Here is a 25,369-nt window from a genome sequence, read left to right as displayed (position 1 = left end):
ATTCTATTCAATACCTCTTCATTAGTTACGTGATCTACCGACTAATCTTCAGCATTCTTCTGTAGCACCACATTTCAAAAGTTTCTCTTCTCTTCTTGTCAAACTGTTTATCGTACATGTTCCACTTCCATACATGGCTACACTCCATACAAATACTTTCAGCATTTGTGTAATGCATTACTTAAAACAAAAACACGAGAAACAGTATGAACATCTTCCACCATAACGGAGACCACGTTTTCAGACTCCGACGGCGAGTGCCGTGGGCATTACAGCATTCCGGATAGGCAGCTAACGACGGTTATTGGCGAATTGCCCTTCATCATGTGTACACAAAACAGCAGCAGCACTAAGAACTTTTACTACCGATGACTAACGTTATCTTACCAACTTCGTTATATTTTTCTTATCATTACTGCAAATCTCTTTTCATTATGTTTCAAGTTTCTCTGTTATTCCGGATCTCTGTCCTTTTCTGTCCTTTCTCCTACTCTGCATCACTTTCTTTTCGTTTTTTTCTTTTTAAGTAGTTTAGTAATCTAATGTGATTCTGGGTTTTGCAGCGCTACAAATTTATATTCGGGTTGTAACGATGATAGTGATGATGATAAGAATCATGAATCATGGTCTGCAGTTGTTTCTACGGTAAAGGACATCTGTAGCAACTGATAAATGAATAATTGAACTGCAAGTGGGTAAGTATGGACAGATTAGCTCCATGTTCAGCATGATCACGGCAAAACCCATTTAGATTTCTGTCTATTGGGGCATTAACAGTCCCTTCTCTGTACCAAAACGAGCGACAGTCAGACTTCCCAGGACTGCAAAGGAATCTGTGAATACGTTCCCGGCCGGCCTGCGATTTTTGAAGATTTTGTATTCGGCACGGAACTCACACAGGCTTAGCGTAAAAATTATTGTATAAAAATATCATCCCATTGAATGACTCAACGACGTCTCCTTTTGTGAAGAAAAACGCATGATATTTGGGCAGTGGTAATAGAAAGCGCACTGGATTCCAACTAGATGTGGTTAATGCAGTTGAAAGAAAAGAAGAGCGAGTATGTTTCAAGAAATATTAGTATTACTTATGGAACAATCACCGTGCATTCAGGTTTCCCAACGTTCACTATTATTATACCACATCGTTCAGAATGCGTATGCTCGCGTTAGTGGAACATTGTACATCGACAAATAAATCGTCCAAATAGGCCGCGTAAAATTAGACTACAAAGGATGCAATTTTATCCTTGTAATAAGACTTTAGAGAATTCTGAAATCTTCGCATCGTGGATACAAATGCACTTAACATAACAGTTCAGCCATCTCCACTAAAAACAAGGTTCACACCTTCATCATACGTCTCCTCACATCATACTGGTTTCGCAAACTGAACCGCAAGATGTCTCGTCGAAAAGTCGGTGGTCGTGCTTTCATAGCGTGGGAAAACGACAGATTCGCGAAATGAACTGCAACAAGTGCGTCTTTTTGTTTTTGAATCGCAGCGTCGGCAGCGACGCTTGTTTCAGACGGCCGTTTTTGTAATACTAGTTAAAAAATATTTCTCTACTAAAACCATTCATACACTCCTGGAAATTGAAATAAGAACACCGTGAATTCATTGTCCCAGGAAGGGGAAACTTTATTGACACATTCCTGGGGTCAGATACATCACATGATCACACTGACAGAACCACAGGCACATAGACACAGGCAACAGAGCATGCACAATGTCGGCACTAGTACAGTGTATATCCACCTTTCGCAGCAATGCAGGCTGCTATTCTCCCATGGAGACGATCGTAGAGATGCTGGATGTAGTCCTGTGGAACGGCTTGCCATGCCATTTCCACCTGGCGCCTCAGTTAGACCAGCGTTCGTGCTGGACGTGCAGACCGCGTGAGACGACGCTTCATCCAGTCCCAAACATGCTCAATGGGGGACAGATCCGGAGATCTTGCTGGCCAGGGTAGTTGACTTACACATTCTAGAGCACGTTGGGTGGCACGGGATACTTGCGGACGTGCATTGTCCTGTTGGAACAGCAAGTTCCCTTGCCGGTCTAGGAATGGTAGAACGATGGGTTCGATGACAGTTTGGATGTACCGTGCATTATTCAGTGTCCCCTCGACGATCACCAGTGGTGTACGGCCAGTGTAGGAGATCGCTCCCCACACCATGATGCCGGGTGTTGGCCCTGTGTGCCTCGGTCGTATGCAGTCCTGATTGTGGCGCTCACCTGCACGGCGCCAAACACACATACGACCATCATTGGCACCAAGGCAGAAGCGACTCTCATCGCTGAAGACGACACGTCTCCATTCGTCCCTCCATTCACGCCTGTCGCGACACCACTGGAGGCGGGCTGCACGATGTTGGGGCGTGAGCGGAAGACGGCCTAACGGTGTGCGGGACCGTAGCCCAGCTTCATGGAGACGGTTGCGAATGGTCCTCGCCGATACCCCAGGAGCGACAGTGTCCCTAATTTGCTGGGAAGTGGCGGTGCGGTCCCCTACGGCACTGCGTAGGATCCTACAGTCTTGGCGTGCATCCGTGCGTCGCTGCGGTCCGGTCCCAGGTCGACGGGCACGTGCACCTTCCGCCGACCACTGGCGACAACATCGATGTACTGTGGAGACCTCACGCCCCACGTGTTGAGCAATTCGGCGGTACGTCCACCCGGCCTCCCGCATGCCCACTATACGCCCTCGCTCAAAGTCCGTCAACTGCACATACGGTTCACGTCCACGCTGTCGCGGCATGCTACCAGTGTTAAAGACTGCGATGGAGCTCCGTATGCCACGGCAAACTGGCTGACACTGACGGCGGCGGTGCACAAATGCTGCGCAGCTAGCGCCATTCGACGGCCAACACCGCGGTTCCTGGTGTGTCCGCTGTGCCGTGCGTGTGATCATTGCTTGTACAGCCCTCTCGCAGTGTCCGGAGCAAGTATGGTGGGTCTGACACACCGGTGTCAATGTGTTCTGTTTTCCATTTCCAGGAGTGTATATGACGAGGATAGAACGTTTCCTTAATATGTATTTCATCACTCAGCGCCGACAATGTCTTGAAATTTCTGTAATACACAATTTGGGATAAGTGCAACCTGTAAGGCGATTTTTAAAGACTATGTTTTTTTTTCACATAGGCACTCGTGAGAATTGATTGAGATTCCTAAAGAGACTCCATCTTCTTTTATTAGCTGTTACCAATATTTATACTAGGAACGTACAGTGTCAGGGATATCTCGCAGTCGTGTGCAAAATACATTGATGTCCAAAAATGAAGCAACAAACCGCTGTTTTTCCACCCTGTGTATAATTCACGATATAGTCATACAAACTGTCATCGGATGTCCGTAGGTTCGTGATCTGCACGGAAAATGGAATTTTGGTCCACGGACAACCAAACCAATGCTGACGTCAGGGCATCTGTGAAACAGAGTAATGTTTGCCGGCAAGTCTCACATCCACAATCGCTGTGTACATAGTCACAGACGGTGCAATCTGGCAGAGACAAGACGCCTACCAGACTCTCTGCAGTGGAGGGCGATAGGAAGAATAGAAGTAGGAGAGTCGGAAACTCATGGGGCCCGATGGCTTAACGTGAATCGTTCTGTTGTTTATCGCATGTGGCGACAGTTTATAGAGGCCGAAACTGTATCTCGAAGACCAAGGCAGGGTCGAACACGTCTGACAAAAGAAAGAGAAGACCCTTAATTGGCTGTAAGGGCACAACAGTACCGCCTTAGTACTGCACGGCAACTGGCATCTGACCTCGAATCATCCAATGGTTCAAATGGCTCTGAGCACTATGGGACTTAACATCTGTGGTCATCAGTCCCCTAGAACTTAGAACTACTTAAACCTAACTAACCTAAGGACATCACACACATCCATGCCCGAGGCAGGATTCGAACCTGCGACCGTAGCAGTTGCGCGGCTCCGGACTGAGCGCCTAGAACCGCGAGACCACCGCGGCCGGCCAATCATCCAATGGACGTGTAGTACTAATGCAAAGAGTGTACAGAAGGCTTCGGCAGACTGGTCTTTACTGTCGGAGAGCTGCTGCGTGTGTACCTCTGACGCATCTTCACAAAAGGAAACGTCTAGAGTGGAGTCGTCAACGTGCCACCTGGGTGGTCAAAGAGTGGGCCAATGTTCTTTTCACAGCTGAGTCCTGATATGGTCTGGAGAGTGATTCTCGATGGATTCGCATCTGGAGGGAACATGGAACACGATTTCGGGGCCCAAATATTGTGGAAAGAGAGCAGTTTCGAGGAGGATCCCTAATAGTGTGGGTAATTATTATGTTGACCATTCGAACACCTCTTCATGAAATTCTACGCATGAAACGGCAAGGTTTAAGGGGCTTCGGAACGCCCTATACTTGCAATGTTAAAATAACGCTTACAAATTACATCTTTCCTCACAAAGTATTTGAGGTAGGAAGTTGGAATATGGGCTACAACTTAACACAGGGATTTTACAAAATTTTAGTTCAGTTATTAAAGATGATTTTTTTTTTCAATTGTAATGAAAATTCACAACATTTTTTTGCAATTTTTTATTTATATATTCAAAAATATACAGTTTTTTGGAAAAAGGCTGTGTTAAATTATGCAGAAGGTACTGTGTAACATTTACTGAAAGTTTGAAACAAATATGTTTGGAAGATCCTTAGAAAACATGTAATTAGTATGAGAAAATAAAAGTTTTGGGAATCGGGCGACAAAGATTGGATTAACTTTTTAGTGCATTCCAGGTCCATAGGATGGATTATCTTCATCCTCTGCAAACTCCTCCTCCAGCTTCCTCTTGTTCCTCCTCTTGTTTACTCTTGCTTGTATTTCTAGATTCTTTACAGCCCTGTCTGCAGCCCGAAGGCGTTCCTTGTCTAAAGCAAGCATCGCTCGTACCATGTTAGAATGTTATTATTTACAGTAATAACACATACCTTTGGCTTTCCAACATTTCACCTTTTCTTAAAAGCCTTCAGAGGATTTCTAATAACTTTACTTTCACTCATTATTATACTTCAACAAAACAGAGACTCAAGAAACAGAATTAATTACGAATATTTTCGAGATAACGACAGAGTAAATAAACATGAAACAATCGACAATCACACCAGCGATATATACTGAACCATCACAGGTTAGCCACAACACATACTTAATCTGACATCACTTAAATGTACCTGATGAACACGGACGTTAATAATAACACCATTTGACAGCAGTTTAACAGCGCCACAGTGGGTCACGCCCATGTAGAACACATTTCAAAAAAAATTTAAAAATAGTTGTAGTCTTCGGAATTGAATAAATTATATATCTATTAAAAGGTAATAGTCTGCAGATTCAGAAAACGCAAAAAAGTAAAAATTGAACTTTTCATGATTTTTGAGCCTTTTCGGAGCCCCTTAACTGATGTCAGGTACCGTGACGAGATATTGGGACCTCATTTGCGGTTGTTGCGAGCTGCTGTGGGCCCAGACTTCGTACTGATGGACGATAAAGCTCGACCTCATAGGCTACGAGTGGTTAATATTTTTCTGGAAACGGAAGATATTGCTCACTTGGCATAGCCTACACGCTCTCCCGATTTGAATCCCATAGAGCATGTCTGAGGTGCACTAAAGAGACGGCTTGCATCACGTCAGCATCCACCAACCACTCCCCAAGACTTGGAGCGGCTCTGCATGAAAAATGGGCGTTATTCCCTCGATATGAGATTGATGACATCAGTCACAGCATGCCCCGTCGTTGCCAGGTCTGCATTGTTGCCAAAGGTGGTCAACACCTCACACTGAGCACATTAACCAGTTATCGGAATGTGTGTGAAAATCCGTTAAGTTGGAAGAAACGAAGAACATTTTTGTCTAACGTTATGCATGCTGCAGTTGTCTACGTTTGTATTCTTTGCATTGCTTCTACTTTACTATCACTCGTTGATACTGTTTTGAAGAAAAATAAACTCAACCTTGGAAAATTTCCATCGGTTTCTTTAATTTTGGACACCAGTGTATGTAACACATGAAATATGACGAATGTTTTATATACAACTGAAAGAAAAACAGCCCTCGGTCACTATTTTTAACGAATTAACCGGGTTTCAACGTTGCTAGCTAGTGTCTTCCGTTTTGCAACCTGTACCATGCAAGTAACGAGCACCCCTAAGTGGCTCGCCGTCACAGTTTTCTTTATCTTAAATATCTTTGTGACTAATGCCCTTTTGGCATATTTACTATTCTATAAATGGCACATAAGTACTGCCAGTCTTTCACGATGATTCCGTACTTACACTTTATCATACGTTTTTAGTCATAATTCTGTGACCATGTTATAAAATATAGACCATTCTTTGATTTAAATTCTGAGGAAGACACTCCTAGCAGTGTTGAAACCCGATTAATTCGTTAAAGATAGTGACCGAGGGCTGTTTTTCTTTCAATTGTAACTATTCACGGTCTCTGAACGAGCAGCCATGTACAAAATTTTGTAATGTTTTATATGTTTCATTGTGTGGACAAAAATGTCATTTATGACAAAGAGTAAGGTATAACAAAAATCGAGAAAGATAATTGGATTATCTTCTGGAACAAACTATTTATTGCACAAGCCAAGTGACTTAAAGTTGTCGCAAGATACACAGAGCAGTAGCAATGTTCGGACCTTAAACGTAGAGACGTGGAATGAAGGCAACTGTTAAAATCACGGTGCGGCTATACACTCGGGATACCACAATGCCGTAAGGGCATGCGCTCTATATGAAGCTCTGCAAAATGTGAAATCAAGTTCTTAGCGGAAATCATACCCAGTCAATGGTAGATGTAGTCATAAGAAAACGATATCTGTGTGCTGGCAGTTGATCCGTTTTATACGCTGTATGAGACTTGTTTGATGATAATAATGGTGTATGACGAGGGCCTCCCGTCGGGTAGACCGCTCGCCTGGTGCAAGTCTTTCGATTTGACACCACTTCGGCGACTTGCGCGTCAATGGGGATGAAATGATGATGGTTGGGACAACACAACACCCAGTCCCTGAGCGGAGAAAATCTATGACCCAGCCGGGAATCGAACCCGGGCCCCTAGGATTAACCGTCTGTCGCGCTGACCACTCAGCTACCGGGGGCGGACCGATAGCTTAAAAATACTGCACAGAAAAACCTTTGCAGTACATTCTTATTCTGTGTTAGAACACAGTTCTACCATTTCTACGATGCTACGGGAAGACGTACTACAGCAACCCAGTAGCGGAAAAATACGACAAGTAATGGCAACTATGTACACACCTTTAGAGCGACCATCTACCTCTTCAGTATCATGTAAGAGCGCCGCACGCCTTTCCATGCGGTCTGGAAGTAGAGTGAGAAGTTCGGAAGGCGTCCCAGGATAATGACACTTGTATTTAGGCAGCACATCCGTCTGTGTAACTACACGTTTTGCATAATCTTGTGTGTGTGTGTGTGTGAGAGAGAGAGAGGGGGGGGGGCGAGAGGGAGAGAGAGAGAGAGAGAGGGGGGGGGGGGAGGGAGAGAGAGAGAGAGAGAGAGAGAGAGAGTTGCCCATTGTACATATCGGAGACATACATGACGAGAAAATGCTGACACGGAATATACACGCAAAGGCCCTACAATCGTTACAGGGTCTTCTTGAGCATGCCCTCATTTTTCCTTTCATATTATTTACTCGGTCGTTTGTACAGTATAACATTGCTTGACTTTTGTTATGTTACTTAAGCTCAACCAATCATGAGCTACTGATTGTCACATAAAACAGGGTTGCCCGTTTGGGGGTGGCGCTACAGCCGATGTTGTATCCAACTGTATGGATCCCTCAGTTCCGTGACTTCTGGTATAAGAGTCGTGAAGTATTGTGAAGGTGCTCCATTACTATGGAGTTGTAGCTACGCTGCGACACAATGTCAGGTGATGTGCCAATAGTAGAGCACCGTTCTGGTTGCATGAATCCGCTGCGTACTATCACACCATGGAACATGGTGGCGAACTCCAATATCGACACAAGCAATGACTTAAACAGGAGACATCGAGATCGTCTGGTAACTCTGATGTTGGGGTTAGCAACAAACGGCGTCGGTTGACACGATTCACCATCTTATATTGCTAAATGTAAATGTGTCTGTGTTACGTAGTGATTGAAGAGTCATTTCCTTACAAATAAATCTGCTGTGGTAGAGTACCATGGAAATGAATAAGTCGTTTTTTGACAATGTGTGGTAATGTCAGTGTGTGGAAGCGCGCGATTGGCATACTCTCCATGTGAGAAGTACCAACACGGGTTCGTTCACCAATCTATTAGGTTAAAAAATACACACATCAAAAAAAGTTTTGCATCACCTCGGTTCCGAGAGTTCCGAAACCTGTATAGAAAATTGGAATAGAGATCAACATAAACATCATTTCCGCCCTTTTTATTGCTCATGAAAACCACACATTGCATGTTGTACTACCATACGGCGAGACCTTCACAGGTGGTGGTCCAGGTTGCTATACACGCCGGTACCTCTAATACCCAGAAGAACGTCCTCTTGCATTGATGCATGCCTTTATTCGTCGTGGCATAATATCCACAAGTTCATCAAGGCACTGTTGGTCCAGATTGTCCCACTCCTCAACGGTGATTCGACGTAGATCCCTCAGAGTGGTTGGTGGGTCACGTCGTCCATAAACAGCCCTTTTCAATCTATCCCAGGCATGTTCGATAGGGTTTATGTCTGGAGAACATGCTGGCCGCTCTAGTCGAGCGATGTCGTTATCCTGAAGGAAGTCATTCACAAGATGTACACGATGAGGGCGCGAATTGTCGCCCTTGAAGACGAATGCCTCGCCAACACGCTGCCGATATGGTTGCACTGTCGGTCGGAGGATGGCATTCACTTACAGTACCCGAAACAGCAGAGCGCCTCCACCCTGCTGCACTCGGTGGACAGTGTGTCTAAGGCGTTCAGCCTGACCGAGTTGCCTCCAAACACGTCTCCGACGAATGTCTGGTTGAAGGCATATGAGACATTTATCGGTGAACAGAACGTGATGCCAATCCTGAGCGGTCCATTCGGCATGTTGTTGGGCCCATTTGTATCGCGCTGCATGGTGTCGTGGTTGCAAAGATGGAGCTCGCCATGGACGTCGGGAGTGAAGTTGCGCATCATGCAGCTATTGCGCACAGTTTGAGTCGTAACACGACGTCCTGTGGCTGCACGGAAAGCATTATGCAACATGGTGGCGTTGCTTTCAGGGTTCCTCCGAGCCATAATCCGTAGGTAGCGGTCATCCACTGCAGTAGTAGCCTTTGGGCGGCCTGAGCGAGGCGTGTCATCGACAGTTCCTATATCTCTGTATCTCCTCCATGTCCGAACAGCATCGCTTTGTTTCACTCCGAGACGCCTGGACACTTCCCTTGTTGAGAGTCGTTCCTGGAACAAAGTAACAATGCGGACGCGATAGAGCCGCGGTATTGACCGTCTAGGCATGGTTGAACTATAGGCAACACGAGACGTGTACCTCCTTCCTGGTGGAATGATTAGACCTGATCGGCTGTCGGACCCCTCCGTCTAATCGGCGCTGCTCACGCATGGTTGTTTACATCTTTGGACGGGTTTAGTGACATCTCTGAACAGTCAAAGGAACTGTGTCTATGGTACAATATCCACAGTCAACGTCTATCTTCAGGATTTCTGGGAACCGGAGTGATGCAAAACTTTTTTTGATGTGTGTATATTGGATAAGTAAGCCTAAAACGCATACAAGTATTCCTTTTAGTTAATTAAAATGTTATGTAATGGGTTTGTCGAAACAAACATAAAAATATGAATCATTACGTTCACATGCTAAAACATGGATGCTCAGGCTTAAATAAAATTATGGTAGTCTTGATTATAGTAGTTCGTGAAGTGATTATTTGGATAAACTACTAAATATCTTTCCTCAGATACAGGTGACTGGCTGACTACTAATACAGAAAACGGAAAGGGGCAAGTCAGTCATTAAAATCTGCTCTCCAAGTGCCGACCATAACTTATAATGCAGGCTGCAGGCAAAACTTTCAATGACCTCAAGTCAATACGCAGACAACATTCAGTTAAAATATGGTTGGTTGGTTGGTTGTTTTGGGGAAGGAGACCAGACAGCGAGGTCATCGGTGTCATCGGATTAGGGAAGGGCGGGGAAGGAAGTCGGCCGTGCCCTTTGAAAGGAACCATCCCGGCATTTGCCTGGAGCGATTTAGGGAAATCACGGAAAACCTAAATCAGGATGGCCGGACGCGGGATTGAACCGTAAAATATGGCGCAACGAGGCCATCGGCATACATGCCAGCACTGATCGAGGTGCCATACTGGAAAAATGTTCTTCTCACGAAAAATGTTCTTCCAATGAGGCAGACGTGTTACACAGGCGACGCAGACGCTGTCAAAAACAAGGAAGAAGTGCTGGAAGAGGACTCGTAAGAAGTCACAGAGTCCCACTGCGTCCACTGCATCGTCCACCAGCTGCGAAGTTCAGATAACATGGAATACCGCTGCCGAAACCCGAACTGATGCTCAGTAGTGCTGGGCTCCACTTACATATGGCCATTTCTACAAGAATTCGTATTGTCAGAGAATCATCACTTTCAGACAATAACCGATGGCCTCATCTGCAGACTCGATAATCGAAATGTGTTGCGTAAAGGAAGTAATGGAATCGTAACGAGGTAACCAAATTAAATGTACAGATCACCTAAAAAAGTAAATGGAAGGAAAGGTTTAATGAAGTAAAGATGGGCTGTCTCATTTTGCTTTGATTCCTTTCGTAGCTTACTGTGATGCAGAGGAGCGGGGACTGTGTACCTACCAATAAACCCAAAAGCAATTACTTTACTTCTTCGAGTTGCTAATTAATACTTTATGAGTGACTCTTGTGTACTGCATGCTGGCTTGGCCGCACTGCCGCAGCAGTCTCTCGTATATTTTAGAGACCAGCGACGGTAGAGTAAGCATTAGACAACCCTTGGATAGCCCTGCCATAGAATGACCACTATCTCGGCATTTAGCCATGCCTTTTGAGAGCTCCCAGTACGGAGTGTGTCGCGGAAGAGAGCTGCGATGTGGCGTGGCGCGTCCTGAAGCAGCTACTTTAGATGATAGTTTATCAGTCGGTCAGTTTCTGCAGTCTTCTGGTAGCCAAGTGGCAAAGACTGCTTTTGACCTATTTTGGACTAATGTGTGAAACTCCATTGCTGTGCAGTCTCCGGCATACATCCCTTGTATACACTCGTAATACGACAGTTACTAGAAAACTCAAGATTCAGTTCTTAGCTTTAGTCCACTCACAAAGTGTCGAATAAATTTAAATTGCAGTCAGTTAGTAGTAGTAGCTAGTTTTATTGCAACTGACCTTCACATCCTAAAAACTAGCAGCAGCCTATACCAAAAAATTAACTATAGAAGAAAACTACCACATCCAAAAATCAATAGCCCAAGGAAAGAAAGTACTCAATGAATACACATCACTGTGCAACAAAACTCTCTTCGCCACAATAGAACTATACAAGTAGAAAACACACACACAAATCCTCTTTCTTTTCTTTCTTTCTTTCTTTCTTTCTTTCAGTCTCTCTCTCTCTCTCTCTCTCTCTCTCTCTCTCTCTCTCTCTCACACACACTCACACTCACACTCACTCTCTCTCTCTCTCTGTCTCTCTCTCTCTCTCTCTCTGCCCCAGTACTCATCACACACACGCAAACCCACATAAACCACACACCACTAACACCAAATACAATTCAAACTCGCGCGCCTCACCCAGCAGAACACGCTACGAAACAAATGAACGCCACACAGCCACAACTACACGTAATGGCAGCGAAAACTCCGCCTATGTTTTGAGTAATCGAAAAACTGCATTGCCACGCGAACACAGGCAAAGAAGTAAGCCTATTTACTTCGCCAACAAAACAGGAAAACGTACCACAACTTCAAAACTGTAAGTTTACAGAAAGAAAACGTGATACAGTCTTATTTCCGTTCGTAAATACATAACAAATAGAAAATGAATTACGTTTTGCTGTTTGCAGATGACGTGTTGTATATTGTGTAGCATAACAGCTACCAAAACAAGAGGACAATAACATAATGTAAGGTATGTTACTTTTCGCCAATTAAGTTGTAAATGCAACTTTTACATAATGTTGTAAACGACGCAAATGTTAATATGTTAACAACAAACTTACAGTTAAAAATAAAAATAGAACGCACTGATGATAGCACAAAAGTGCTGAAACATGTATGGGTGAAACAAAAGTTAAAAGGTGTCTTGCATAAGGCGGAACTTCTCATCCCATTTTCTTAGCAAGCACGGAGACAACAAGAAGAACTGCACCATAAGATGATTATAGCATATAATTCTTGATATAATACATGCTAACATTCTGATTACTGCAGCTGCTGCGTACCCTCCATCAGCAACGGTAGCGCCCCCTGGAACTCCACAGAGGCCTCGTCCGCGACGAACACTCACTGTGACGCCGCAGCACATATTCTCAGGGAGCCTGGGCTTCTGTCTCTTCTTTGTCGACACGACGGCCACTTGGCTCGGTTGTACCGCCAGCTGGTCTCTTATCTACGTTCTGATATTATGGCCACTTTTAGCATGAGTTATTTTCTCTTCGATGTGTGGATGGAATGCCACTGGGTCGTAGCACGAGCTGTTCTCTCTACTATTTGCAGACGGAACAGCTACTTGGTTGTAGAATGAGGTGTTCTCTCGTCCACGTATCGACTGGATGCCACTTGGTTATAGCACCAGCAGTTCTCTTCAGTGTGTGGACAGAACAGCCACTTGGTTGCAACACAAAGTGTTCTCTCGTCTGTGTGTCGACTGGATGGCCACTTGTAGCAGCAGCTGTTTCCTCATGTTTGGGTGTGCGTCCACCACTTCGACTTCCTTGTAGCGTGAGCCGTGCTTCCAGCTCCGTGCCAGCGACGCTGTAGTGTCAAATATCCAGCGCTTCTTCTTTTATAGCTATACGACAATGCCATGAGTGGTTTCTGTAGAAACGACTCCGCACGTCATTGCGTCGCTCATTGTCTGTGACTATTACCTCTACAAGCGACAATATTATACTCTAAGCCACTGACTTTCAAGCAAGGAAAGCTACACTAAAGAGCCAAAGAAACTGGTATACGAGCCTAATATCGTGTAGGGCCCCGCGAGCACGCAGAAATGGAACAACACGACGTGGTATGGACTCAACTAATGTCTGAAGTAGTACTGGTGGAAATTGACACCATGGGTTCTGCAGAGCTGTCCATAAATCCGTAAGAGTACGAGAGGGTGGAGATCTCTTCTGAATAGCACGCTGCAAAGTATCCCAAATATCTCAATAATGTTCATGTCTGAGGAGTTTTGTGACCAGCGGAAGTATTTCAACTCAGTAGAGTGTCCCTGGAGCCACTCTGTAGCAATTCTGGACGTGTCGGGTGTAGCATTGTCCTGATGGAATTGCCCATGTCCGTCGGAATGCACAATCGACATGAATGGATGCAGATGATCAGACATGATGCTTACGTTCGTGTCACCCGTCAGAGTCGCCTCTAGACGTACCAGGGGTCCCACATCACTCCAACTCCACACGCCCCACACCATTACAGGGCCTCCACCAGCTTGAAGAGTCCCCTACTGACATGCAGGGTCCACGGATTCATGAGTTTGTCTCCATACCCGTAGACGTCCATCCACTCGATACAATCTGATACGAGACTCGTCCCACCAGGCAACGTGTTTCCAGTCATCAACAGTCCGATGTCGCTGTTGACGGGCCCAGGTGAGGCGTGAAGATATCATGGTACACGAGTTGACCTTCGGCTCCGAAAGCCCACATCGATGATGTTTCGTTGAATGGTTTGCACGCTGACACTTGCTGGTGGCCCAGCATTGAAATCTGCTGCAATTTGCACTTCTGTTACGTTGAACCATTCTCTTCAGTAGTCGTTGGTCCTGTTTTTGCACGGTCCTTTTCCGGCCACAGAGCTGTCGGAGATTTGATGTTTATCCTATTCCTGATATTCACGGTATACTCGTGAAATTGTCGTACGGGAAAATCGCCACTTCATCGCTACCTCGGAGATGCTGTGCCCATCGCTCGTGCGCCGACTGTAACACCATATTAAAACTCACTTAAATCCTGATAACCTGCATTGTAGCAGCAGTAACCGATCTAACAACTGCGCCAGACACTTGTTTTATATAGGCGTTGCCGACTGCAGCGCCGCATTCTGCCTGTTTACATATCACTGTATTTGAATACGCATGCCTATCCCAGTTTCTTTGGCGCTTCAGTGTATATTACATCGATGAATAATCTTTAAATTTTCCATTTAAACGTACATTTTATGTTCACCATATCGCCTTCCCAGACTTCACGTATTAACCTTCTCATGCATTCTCCAGAATTTTACCATTATGTGCGTCATATTTAACAATAACTTCAGTGGCGGCAAGCCCACCATATACAGGGTGGTACAAAAAGGTATGGCCAAACTTTCAGGAAACATTCCTCATACACAAATAAAGAAAAGATGTTATGTGGACATGTGTCCGGAAACGCTTAATTTCCATGTTACAGCTCATTTTAGTTTCGTCAGTATGTACTGTACTTCCTCGATTCACCGCCAGTTGGCCCAATTGAAGGAAGGGAATGTTGACTTCGGTGCTTGTGTTGACATGCGAGTCATTGCTCTACAGTACTAGCATCAAGCACATCAGTACGTAGCATCAACAGGTTAGTGTTCATCACGAACGTGGTTTTGCAGTCAGTGCAATGTTTACAAATGCGGAGTTGGCAGACGCCCATTTGATGTATAGATTAGCACGGGGCAATAGCCGTGGCGCGGTACGTTTGTATCGTGACAGATTTCCAGAACGAAGGTGTCCCGACAGGAAGACGTTCGAAGCAATTGATCGGCGTCTTAGGGAGCACGGAACATTCCAGCCTCTGACTCGCGACTGGGGAAGACCTAGAACGACGAGGACACCTGCAATGGAAGAGGCAATTCTTCGTGCAGTTGACGATAATCCTAATGTCAGCGTCAGAGAAGTTGCTGCTGTACAAGGTAACGTTGACCACGTCACTGTATGGAGAGTGCTACGGGAGAACCAGTTGTTTCCGTACCATGTACAGCGTGTGCAGGAACTATCAGCAGCTGATAGGCCTCCACGGGTACACTTCTGCGAATGGTTCATCCAACAATGTGTCAATCCTCATTTCAGTGCAAATGTTCTCTTTACGGATGAGGCTTCATTCCAACGTGATCAAATTGTAAATTTTCACAATCAACATGAGTGGGCTGACGAGAATCCGCACGCAATTGTGCAATCACGTCATCAACACAGATTTTCTGTGAACGTTTGGGCAGGCATTGTTGGTGATGTCTCGATTGGGCCCCATGTTCTTCCACCTACGCTCAATGGAGCACGTTATCATGATTTCATACGGGATACTCTACCTGTGCTGCTAGATCATGTGCCTTTACAAGTACGACACAACATGTGGTTCATGTACGATGGAGCTACTGCACATTTCAGTCGAAGTGTTCGTACGCTTCTCAACAACAGATTCGGTGGTAGAGGCGGACCAATTCCACGGCCTCCACGCTCTCCTGACATCAACCCTCTTGACTTTCATTTATGGGGCCATTTGAAAGCTCTTGTCTACGCAACCCCGGTACCAAATGTAGAGACTCTTCGTGCTCGTATTGTGGACGGCTGTGATACAATACGCCATTCTCCAGGGCTGCATCAGCGCATCAGGGTTTCCATGCGACGGAGGGTGGATGCATGTATCCTCGCTAATGGAGGACATTTTGAACATTTCCTGTAACAAAGTGTTTGAAGTCACGCTGGTACGTTCTGTTGCTGTGTGTTTCCATTCCATGATTAATGTGATTTGAAGAGAAGTAATAAAATGAGCTCTAACATAGAAAGTAAGCGTTTCCGGACACATGTCCACATAGCATATTTTCTTTCTTTGTGTGTGAGGAATGTTTCCTGAAAGTTTGGTCGTAACTTTTTGTAACACCTTGTATATCTTTGTAAAGTTAATAAGACAGGTGAGTCAGCAGTTGATCTACTAGAACCACAACTGGAAGTAGCGGAATTCACATCAACGGATAAACATTCGGGTTTTGTATTCCAGGAGCATAGGAACGATTCCTTTGAAACGTCACAGTCGAAAATCCATAATGTCCCCTTTCCATAACCCTGTTACATTCCGTATTTTTTTTTTTACGTTACTTGACGAAGCTATCACGCATTCTTCACTCAAGAGCCGCGTGTCGTACTGCCAGTCTCATGCTCCAGGTTCGCCTTTTTTTCGACGCCTCCTTTGATTTAGGGTATGCAGGCCACCCTTCCTCACTTTTCCACTGGGAGTCCGCTTCTGTCAACTGCTACGTTCTCTTTCCTTCCCCTTTCCTAAAATTTTCTTGACAACTGGGTATACAGCACCACCTTGTCTCTGCCCCCGGACCTGCTGCTCCGTGACTTTTGTCAGCTTCCCAACGATGGTACCCCTTCTTTCGTTTATCGTTGGGCATTTGCTGCTCTATGCGCACAAATGAAGGATGCCACATTTATTTACACTGACGGTTCAAAAATATCATTTGTTGTTTGGAGTGCCTATATTGTTGACGACATCCCTAATAGCTTTCGGCTTCCCGACCAGTGTTCGGTTTTTACTGCGGAGCTTTACGCTAGGAAAGTGACGGTCATCGAATGTCGCTAAAGATGAAAACAGTGTCTAGTCGGCTTGGGCAAATTTCCAGCGTCTCGGGCGCATAGATGGCAGTTGTGGCTGCAATCGAAGGACACATGGAAAATGGTCACTTGAGTGTGTATCAGCAAGAGCGAACCATTCAAAGCGCCGAGCTAGCGGAACAATACCGACCGAAAGGTCCAAATGAGAGAAATTAGTCGTGGAGGCAGACAAAATTGTAGGTTCCCCAGTGTTGAGGCAAACAAGATCCTCTTGGTGGAAGATGTCAATCAATAGAGAGCATCGCGGACAAGGACGGGGAGATCCCCGAAGCAGGTGGTGGATATTGAAGTCCCCAACCAAGCAAATAGGGGGGCGGGAGCTGACCAAGGAGATGACAGACATCGGCTCTTGCCATCGGTGTGGACGATGGAGTGTATACGGTACAAATAGAGAAGGTGAATCCAGAAAGGGAAAGACGGACAGCAACAGCTTGGAAGGAACTGTTTAAGGCGATTGGGTGATACTGGACAGTATCATGGAGAAGAATCATGAGTCCCACATGTGCTGAAGTGCCATCAACAGAGGGGAGAGCAAACCAGACTGACTGGAAATGAGGGAAAACAAAGCGATCGTGGGGACGCAGCTTTGTTTCCTGAAGACAGAAGATGACCGACGAGTAAGATCGTAAGAGGATCGACAATTCAACCCGATTGGCTCTAATGCCAGGGATATGCCATTGGATAATGGACATAGGGTGGACAGAAAAGGGAAGAATCTTACCACGGTTGCTCTCAACTCAGCAACTGCTGAGAGCCGGTGGCCAACAGTGTGGAATGGCATTCAGCCAAAGGCAGAAGATCCTGATCCATACGTGGTTCGGAGGCAGCTCCTGCCACCAGCGATCGGCCGGTTGATCAGCCGCCAGCAGTGCGCCTTGGCGACACGGAAGACGGCCGAGGGCGGTTACCGCCAGGTGGCGCTGTAGATGAGACATGCCGTGGCGGAGAAGGAGAGGAACTTGGTTTTTTATGAGCCTTCTTAGAAACAGGACGCTGAGATGAGGGAGGAATCGATGGTTGTGAAGTCGGGGTACGTAAAAAAATCTTCGCGAGTAGGCTCTTTTTTGGAAGCCCGGGTGTGTGATTTTGGGGCTCGTGATTTATCAGAAGCCGATGAAGGGTGAGCCATAGAGTAAGCAGGTGATAGTGGGGAGGTTGAACGGGAGATCTTTGCGCTGGCCGATCTGACGACCGTGGCACTGAAGGTGAGATCACAAGCCTGCGTGGCTGCCTCCTTAGCAGGCCTTGGAGATGCAAGAACAGTGCTATATTTACCTGCTGGAGGCACAGTGGGCTTTCGGCTGGCGAATAACTTACGAGCATAAAATGTAGACACCTTTTCCTTCACTCTGATTTCCTGAATAAGCCGTTCATCTTTGAAAATTGGACAATTTCTAGAGGAAGCAGCGTGGTCACCCAGACAGTTGATGCAATGAGGGGATGGAGGTAGACAAGCACCCTCATGGGCATCCTCGCCACAAGTAACGCATTTGGCCGGATTGGAACACGACTGGCTGGTATGATTAAACCGCTGACACCTATAGCAACGTGCAACGCGTAGCGTTGGGGATGTAAGAGCAAACTGAAATTATCTCATAGCCCGCTTTTATGTTCGATGGAAGTTGAACTCTGTCAAATGTCAAGAACATAGTACGGATTGGTACCAAGTCCTTGTCAACCCTTTTCATGACTCGATGTACAGCCGTTACGCCCTGGTCAGACAGGTAGTTTTGAATTTCCTCGTTGGACAATCCGTCGAGTAAGCGTGTACAACCCACCCCGCGTCATGAATTTAAACTGCGGTGTGCTTCCACCCGGACAGGGAAGGTGTGTAGCAGTGGAGTTCGCAGCAATTTTTGTGCCTGGAGGGCACTGACTGGTTCTAACAACAAGGTGCCATTTCGTAATCTGGAACAAGACTTTACAGGACCTGCAATTGCGTCGACACCTTTCTGCATAATGAATGGGTTGACTGTGGAGGAGTCTAGACCTTCGTACGACCAAGAAACAAGGAACTGTGGCACTGATGGAAGAATGTCACTCATCTAACTTTTGCTCGTGAGCAGAAATTGTAGACGTAGAGGAAACGTGATGGTACGCATTTCTCCTCCTTAGACGAGGCATCACAACAACGTTTCACCAGGCAACACCGGTCAACTGCTGTTTGTGTATGAGAAATCGGTTGAAAACTTTCCTAATGTCAGCACGTTGTAGGTTTCGCCACCCGCGCCAACCTTGTGTGAATACTCTGAAAAGCTAATCATTTGCATATCACAGCATCTTCTTCCTGTTGGTTAAATTTCGCGTCTGTAGCACGTCATCTTCGTGCTGTAGCAATTTTAATGGCCAGTAGTGTTAAGTTCACCGGCCCACACAGAAGAGACAAGGCATCTGTGGCTTTCATACGCTGCACAGGGACCCCATGCAGGGACATCTATTTGTATTAGACATACAGAGGCACCTATTTGTATCGGACCTCTCGATGAATCAATACTTCTTGATAGAGATGGGATCATACATCACCTCCCTGTCAGGACTCAGCATTTCGATGTCGTGCCAAACTCACCTTACGTCTCCATTCAGGAAATAACTCAGAAATTATGGTCCGTGAGACTAGTGCAGTGCACTTGTACGTTTTATATCACGCACATCACTGAGACAGTTATCGACACAGCCTTCTTACTCTGCTCGAACAGCACCATGTCAATGACACATATTTCAATACACTTTATGAGAGTGTGTCATCTAATTGATGATATACTGACTACACATCAATACTGCATTGACTATCGCTATCAATCCTAGTGACTTTGCACTGAGGAGGAGGACCTAACTTAAGGCACTCCATTGATGATGTAACTATTGATCTGTAACTGGTCTGAGAACCACTCCATGCAGTGCAGCGTCTACAACTGGAAATGACAGGCAGTGTACCAGATTCCGCCCCACACCACCTCTGCCCCTGGCTATCTGTGGCTCACACACTGCATGTTTCTCTCCATGCCAGCTACGACCTCTGTATGTCAAACGTCTCCTAAAGGTCAATACAGTGGGGCTTGCAGCATTACTAAACTGTATCATCAACTTTACCACTTCCTGAGTCTATGTGCATGCTTGTGCAATTTGGGCTGGGACAATGTATGGTATCACGACCACAAATGGCCCACCATGGCCCACCACTTTACTACAAACATTAGTACATGTGTCCCTCAGATTTACAGTCATCTAAGTTGGCTATTAATGAACTGTTGCAAGCAGGGACTGTACATCCTTCTGACATCCCTTGGGCGTCTGACATTCAACTTGTGCCCAAGAAAGATGATTTGATCAGGATCTGCTGTAACTATTGGATGATGAACTATACAACTGTACACGATAACTTATATCCAAGACTTCATGCATGCTGTCACCAGTACGACAGTGTTTGGTGTTATTGACTGCAAAGGAGCTTACTTTCAATTCGTAGTGCATCCAGATGATATACGGAAAACAATGATCACCATGCTGTTCAGACTGTTCGAATACTTCCAAATGTTTTATAGTCTCAAGAACGCTGCTCACATGTGGCAGCGGTTCATCGATCATTGTATTTTCCTTTTTCCCTTCAGTGATACATATGTAGGTGACATTCTGATTTTCTCTAAAACCACCATGAACATTCGAGGCATCTGGAACTAGTTTTATCCACACTCCAAGACAGTGGTATGGTTATTAATGAATCCAGATCACAGGTGCATCAACTAGAGTCACATTCCTAGCTCACAGGCTGAGTGTTTCTGGAGCAAGCTGACAGCAGAGTGCATCTCCGTGGTGAGCAACTCCTCCCCCCCTCCCAAATGTACAAATGTATCACAATCTACATTGCTTCATAAGGACTCAAAATTTCATTTGCCACCACCTGTCTTCTGTGGCTGAGCTGCAGACACCTCTCAAGAATGCTTCGGCAGGCACTGACAGACTGGGCAAGAAGAAAATTCATTGGACTTTAGAGATGGTGGAGCATTTTGATACATGAAGTGGCACTTAGCAAATGCTGCCACCTTGGCACACCCCAGTCCTGATGCCCAACTGACTCCCAGTTCTGCTATTGGGGCAGTTATGCAACAGGTGCTCCATGGTGAATGTCAGCTGCTCTGATTTTTTCCCCAAGAAACTGTCACCCTCCAGGCCAAGTGGTCTGCATTCAGTCAGGAGCTTCTTGCATTCTATTCCACCGTCCAGTACTTCCGTGAAGATACTGAGATCTGACAAGTTGCTGTATCACAAGCCACTAGTAGGTGAGATAAGAAACCTGTCATGGATGCCAGCCGTTATCTTGCAGTATACCACAGACATCAGACATGTACATGGCCCAGACAAAATTATTGCAGACTGTCTTTCACAAGTCAGTGCTATATCCATACAATATGATTTCACAAACATGGCAAAGGAACAGATGAACAACCTGAGCATCGGAGAGCTTTGCAGCAATCCAGACATGGGCCTCCAAATCGAACGTAATTCTCCCCCTCCCCCAGGGGATCCACAACTCTTTTTTGTGGATAAGTGCGTGGCGAGCACGGGACCCTCAGCTAGCGCGGCTCTCTTTCCTTTCCGGGCTGCATACTTTCCTTTTCCACATCCTTCCCCATCCCCCATTCTTCCCCCCGCCCCTCACCACCGTCTCTTCCCTTCCCTTCTTCCCCTTATGGGAGTATCGCGGTTGTGGTTTGTCGTATCGCGACATTGCTGCTCGCGTTGGTCGAGATCCAATGACTGTTAGCAAAATATGGAATCAGTGGATTCAGGAGGGTAATACGGAACACCATGCTGGATTCCAGCGGCCTCGTATCACTAGCAGTCGAGATGACAGGCATCTTACCCGCATGGCTGTAACGGATCGTGCAGCCACGTCTCGATCCCTGAGTCAACAGATGGGGACGTTTGCAAGACAACCACCATGTGCACGAACAGTTCGACGACGTTTGCAGCAGCTTGGACTAACAGCTCGGAGACCATGGCTGCGGTTACCCTTGAGGCTGCATCACAAACAGGAGCGCCTGCGAGATGTACTCAACGACGAACCTGGGTGCACGAATGGCGAAGCGTCATTTTTTCGGATGAATCCAGGTTCGGTTTACAGCATCATGATGGTCGCATCCGTGTTTGGCGACATTGCGGTGAACGCACATTGGAAGCGTGTATTCGTCATCGCCATACTGGCGTATCACCCGGCGTGATGGTATGGGGTGCCATTGATTACACCTCTCGGTCACCTCTTGTTCGCATTGACGGCACTTTGAACAGTGGACGTTACATTTCAGATGTGTTACGACCCGTGGCTCTATCCTTCATTCGATCCCTGCGAAACCCTACATTTCAGCAGGATAATGCACAATTGCATGTTGCAGGTCCTGTACGAACCTTTCTGGGTACAGAAAATGTTCGACTGCTGCCCTGGCCAGCACATTCTCCAGATCTCTCACCAACTGAAAACGTCTGGTCAATGGTGGCCGAGCAACTGGCTTGCCACAATACGCCAGTCAGTATTCTTGATGAACTGTGGTATCATGTTGAAGCTGTATGGGCAGCTGTAACTGTACACGCTATCCAAGCTCTGTTTGACTCAATACCCAGGCGTATCAAGGCCATTATTACGGCCAGAGATGGTTGTTCTGGGTACTGATTTCTCAGGATCTATGCACCCAAATTGCGTGAAAATGTAATCACATGTCAGTTCTAGTATAATATATTTGTCCAATGAATACCTGTTTATCATCTGCATTTCTTCTTGGTGTAGCAATTTTAATGGCCAGTGGTGTATATCGAACCTCTGGCAGTATTTGGCTAATTGCAGGGCTACAGCACTTTAGGGCATTTCTGCTGAATTGACTGTGAAACCAGCACGTCATCGATCAGGAAGCAGTGTGGACTTGGTAACCAAGCCATAGTACATTGCCAACCGTCATGGTATACGAGGGGGGACCCAAAAGAAACCGGACTCCGAGGGCGCTGCCACTCGTAGACGTAGTGCAGGGTTCTCACGCTAGATGGTGTTAGTAGAGACCTTCATGAAACAGCTGTGCAGACGGCGTCAATGTAGAGCTGAACGTGCAAGTGCGGTGGTGTGCTTATCTGACTGTTGGCGAGTTACCTCTGCGAAGTCGTTATGGCAACTTTAAAAGGACCAAGAGCGTGTGTGAAATTTTGTTTCCTGCTTAAAAAAAAAAACTGCAACGGAGACACACCAAATGCTTTCGGAAGCTTTCCAGGAGGATGCTATGAGCCGCACACAGATTTTCGAGTGGTTTGGGCGCTTTAAACGTGGTGAGATGTGTGTTGAAGACCAAGCTCGTTCTGGACGCCCTTCAACAACTCGAAATGAGGATAACATTGAAAAGGTCCGCCAAAAGATCAACGAGGATCGTCGCCAAACGATCGACCAAATTTCAGCAGAGACAGGAATCAGTTGGAGCTCGTGCCAGCGGAATTTGAGTGAGGATTTACACATGAGACGTGTTGCTACTAAATTTGTTCCGCGTCTTCTCACACAGGAGCAAAAAACCCTCCGCATGAATGTGTGTCAGGACTTGAAAACAGAGATTGCACGTGATCCAAACTTCTTGAACAAAGTCATTACAGGGGATGAGAGTTGGTGTTATGGGTATGACCCAGAAACCAAGCAAGCGTCAAGTCAGTGGAGGATCCCAACTCTCCCAGACCGAAAATGTGAAGACGATGATCATTGTCTTTTTTGATGTTCGTGGAATTGTGCATCGGGAATTCGTACCCCCTGACCAGACTGTTAACCAGCACTTTTACTTGGATGTTTTAAGGCGTCTGCGAGAGGATGTGAGGAGGAAACGCCCGGAACTTTGGCGATCAGGTGACTGGTTTCTGCATCATAGCAACACAGCGCTCCAGTGCACACGACATTACGAGTGACCCACTATTTGGCATCTCAGAGGTGGTCTGTCCTTCCCCACGCTCCGTATTCGCCGGACCTAGCCCTGTGCGACTTTTTCCTGTTTCCACGAATGAAAAAAACGCTGAAAGGGGGAGCGTTATGAGGATGTGGATGCGGTAAAAACATCTTCGCAAAGGGCACTGGACAATATCAAACTTGAAGAGTTCCAAACATGCTTCCAACAGTGGGAAAAGAGACTTGACAAGTGCATCGCATGTAATGGAGAGTATTTTGAAGGTGACTGAAGTAATTTTGTAAAAAGGTTCATCAATAAATTTTTTATGACAACAATCCGGTTTCTTTTGGGTCCCCCCCCCCCCCCTTGTATGACGTCCTATTTGTGAGTGGTTGTGGTGGGCTCAGGAGTACTTCCAGCGGAACTAAGTGTTGTATCCTAGTACTTATTAATCCTGCAGAAGTGGTGGATCACTGAAGGCATGCAATCTGCCAGTACAAATTGATCATCTAAGTGGGCTGAATCGTTGGAGATAATAGCGAGTTGTTGTTGGTCAGTGAACAACTTCACTGTCCAGTGGGTCTACAGTGTCGTGTCTGGCATAAGAGATAGATCAATGACTGAGTGAAGTCTGGGGCAAAGTTGCAGACTGTGTCCTCCTGGAGTTGTTGATTGTACATGGTCTCCTAAAGCTGCTGTTCTCTAATGCGTGAATGTCTCTGTAACAGAGTGGCTTTCACTGAACCATAATTGTTCCTATGTGGCAGGGACAAAATAATCTACATCTACATTTATACTCCGCAAGCCACCCAACGGTATGTGGCGGAGGGCACTTTACGTGCCACTGTCATTACCTCCCTTTTCTGTTCCACTCGCGTATGGTTCGCGGGAAGAACGACTGTCTGAAAGCCTCCGTGCGCGCTCGAATCTCTCTAATTTTACATTCGTGATCTCCTCGGGAGGTATAAGTAGGGGGAAGCAATATATTCCATACCTCATCCAGAAACGCACCCTCTCGAAACCTGGCGAGCAAGCTACACCGCGATGCAGAGCGCCTCTCTTGCAGAGTCTGCCACTTGAGTTTGTTAAACATCTCCGTAACGCTATCACGGTTACCAAATAACCCTGTGACGAAACGCGCCGCTCTTCTTTGGATCTTCTCTATCTCCTCCGTCAACCCGATCTGGTGCGGATCCCACACTGATGAGCAATACTCAAGTATAGGTCGAACGAGTGTTTTGCAAGCCACCTCCTTTGTTGATGGACTACATTTTCTAAGGACTCTCCCAATGAATCTCAACCTGGCACCCGCCTTACCAACAATTAATTTTATATGATCATTCCACTTCAAATCGTTCCGCACGCATACTCCCAGATATTTTACAGAAGTAACTGCTACCAGTGTTTGTTCCGCTATCATGTAATCATACAATAAAGGATCCTTCTTTCTATGTATTCGCAATACATTACATTTGTCTATGTTAAGGGTCAGTTGCCTCTCCCTGCACCAAGTGCCTATCCGCTGCAGATCTTCCTGCATTTCGCTACAATTTTCTAATGCTGCAACTTCTCTGTATACTACAGCATCATCCGCGAAAAGCCGCATGGAACTTCCGACACTATCTACTAGGTCATATATATATATATTGTGA

Source organism: Schistocerca cancellata, chromosome 5 (assembly GCF_023864275.1).
Source record: "Schistocerca cancellata isolate TAMUIC-IGC-003103 chromosome 5, iqSchCanc2.1, whole genome shotgun sequence".
Taxonomy (NCBI): Eukaryota; Metazoa; Arthropoda; class Insecta; order Orthoptera; family Acrididae; genus Schistocerca; species Schistocerca cancellata.
This window is presented reverse-complemented; position numbering follows the sequence as displayed.